Source organism: Fundulus heteroclitus, chromosome 1 (assembly GCF_011125445.2).
Source record: "Fundulus heteroclitus isolate FHET01 chromosome 1, MU-UCD_Fhet_4.1, whole genome shotgun sequence".
Taxonomy (NCBI): domain Eukaryota; kingdom Metazoa; phylum Chordata; class Actinopteri; order Cyprinodontiformes; family Fundulidae; genus Fundulus; species Fundulus heteroclitus.
This window is the reverse complement of record NC_046361.1, coordinates 35,113,077-35,116,227: the sequence shown is the minus strand read 5'-3', so window position 1 is coordinate 35,116,227 and position 3,151 is coordinate 35,113,077.

Here is a 3,151-nt window from a genome sequence, read left to right as displayed (position 1 = left end):
GAGGAAAAATAAAACCGCCAAATGTTCTGTAAAATGACAGAACTGCATGCCCCACAAGGTTGTTGGTTATTGAAACAATATTTACCGGCTTGACCATCGCTTCATCTATTTAATCACAATGGATGTAAATCATCCGAATCAACTTTATTCGGCCATGATTAAGTTTGCGGTTAAGGAATTTGACTTTGGTGACAGCGCTTACAGTCTATAGGCAAAACATGGAGATTTGTGGCTGTGTAACTGAATCTGAAAAAATAAAATCAAGGGGTGTTGATGCTTTCTGAAGGCACTGTATGCTTCTCCCTTAGAATATAGATATATAAACAGCATATTTTTTTTAATGGTCATGGATAAACATCCATATTTGACAGCAGAGTCCTGCTAAGCAGCCATGTTTTATACACGTTTCATTCGTACATTAAATGATTAACTTCCACGAGTCGCACTCGTTGCTGAAAAATTTAATATTATTGGTTGTCTTGTGTAACAGGAGCTCTTTCATTAATAAAAAAAATGTCCGTTGTTGTAACAGCAATGCAGTTTATTATCAAATCCACTCTTATTCGATGATCTGGTAGAAAGTTTTCTGACATCTCCGGTGTATTTTCTATTTAATGGTATAAGCATGTAGTACCTTTAAAACATTAACGCCTCTTCAAAGCTTTCACATAACCACAAATTTCAAAATAGAGCATAATTGTGATGTGAAAGGTAAATAATTTATGTTTTCCCTTTTAAAAAAAAACACAAAAAAAACAAATACAAATCTTAAAAGTGTGTTGTGTTTGTGTTAATCTCCCTTTCCCGCTGATAACCCTTAAAAATCCAGTGCAACTAACTGCCTTCACAAGTTACTGATGAGGAAATGGAGTGTGCAGGAGTGTTATTTAATCAGAGTATAAATCCAGCTTTTACTGAATGAAGAGCCAAAAGAACACGCCAAACAGGTCAAAGATAAAATATTGTTGAAGTTTAAATCGGGACCATACAAACTTACAAAGACTGCACTTACAAACTCGATGTAACTCTGGAGGAGCTACAGAGCTGCCAGATTTGACAAAGACTCCTGGATAGATGTCGAAAATTTTTTCAGAAAACTGAGGGAAAGATTTAATCCTGTTTGTTGAGGAGCTACAGAGATCTATAGCTCAGGTGGGAGAATCTGTTGACAGGAAAACTATTAGCGTAGCAATCAACAAATCTGTGTGTTATGGAAAAGTGGTTAAAAATTGTTGAATATTTTATAGAAAGACAACTCCTCCCTGCAGTTTGCTAAAAAACGTGTGGAAGAAGGCGCTCTATGAACCCGGCGGTGGCAGCGTCATGCTGTAGGAATGATTTTTTTGTTTTTGTTGCTGCACAACCAGAGGAACTGGTCAGAGTTGATGGGAAGACAGATGGAGCTAAACAGGTGGGTGGAGTAGCTAAGAATTGTACTCAAGTAAGAGTAGCACTACTACAACATATTTTTACTCAAGTAAAAGTAAAACGTTGTCAGCCAAGAAATGACTCATGAGGAAAATTGTATTCAGTAAGAAGGCTACTCAGGTACTGATTAACTAATAACAGCTGATGCTTCAATATTTAAAAGTTATGCAATCAAACAGACAAAAATATAAGGTTATGTGCAAATTCTGGTATTTTAAAGACAAAATATGCACTGAGGACAAAAACACATACATTTTTTCAACATAAAACATATATATTCAGTATGTTAGAACAGTGTAAAGTACTTCCAATGATAATATCTACTATTTACTGTACATTCATTTGACCTACAAATGGCTCAATGAGCTCAGCAGACAGAAAATAACATTTAAATAAAGCTTTTGAACAAATGAGGAGTCTCACTTTAACACAAAGTTTAGGTTTTTGTCACTGGTGCATTTGTGGTTAAAACGAGTCTGTTCTTTATCCATGAAGTTCCTCACAGTGGGTAGAGCAGCCAGAAATTTTACTCAATTACAGTAGAGATACTTGAGTAATAATATGACTAAAAGTAAGAAGTGCAATAAAGCTACTCTCAAAAATGATTTTTTTTTCTCAAAACTCTACTCAAGTAAATGTAATTGAGCAAATGTAACTAGTTACTACCCACCTCTGGAGCTAAATACAGGTCAGTCCATGAAGAAATCCTGCTGGAGATGAATTGGCGTTCCATCAAGACAACGACCATAAAGATAGTTAATGAACTGAAGCATTACTGTAAAGAGAGTCAGCTGAAATTCCTCTGCAACAACGTGACGCTGATAACACACAGGAAACCATTACTGAGCGGTGCTGCTGCTAAAGGTGTTTTTACACGTTTTTTTACTCAGTTTCCTTTACTTCTGCTTTGTCTCTTAAATAAAGCTGCTGTAGAATCTCCGGGGCACCTGCTAGCTTTCACATTCCTGGAAAATCTGAAACTTTAAGAAGCTTTTAGCTCTGGATGACATTCGAAATACATTTTTATATCTTTTCTAGAACCTAAATGTGCAACCACAGAGCTGGGCTAGCCAATCAGCAAGCTGCACAGAGAGCAGTGGATCACAGAGGTCATAGTTGAGGTTTTAACATTTCAGGACACAATAAAAAGGATCTAAATCTACCATAAAGTTCAAAAAGAGACAACAAGGTTACCTATAAACCGTTTAAAATCCAGGCTGAAATTTCAAGGATTTTCAAGCATATTTTAAGGCATTTTTCTGCATTCAAGAACAAAGATTTTATGTATTTTTGCTGAATAATCTGTCCAAAGATGAGCAGTAAGCATAAACACTTGAGAGCAAAAATAAACAGTACCTCTTGATCCACTTCAGGGTCTTAAATCCAGACTGAACAGAAATGGCATCTCCTTCTTAAGAACTGGACATTTTGACAGAATTGTCCTAAATTCAGATTTTTTTATTTTTTTTTTTCCAAAACAAGATGAACTCACCAGCTCCTTTGTAACATTAATCCATGTTATACCCAATTCCCTTCAAATTAATCCGGTTCATGACTAAACAAATCTAAACTACTCCTATCCAGATATAGTCCAGGTTAATCCTTCTAGCATAACTAAAATAATCTGAGGACATGAAAATTATCCAAGGACGCCAAGATGACTCCAGCTAGTCATTGACTTTGCAGCGATCTCTCCTCCAGCAAAGCAAATATGGAAAACAAA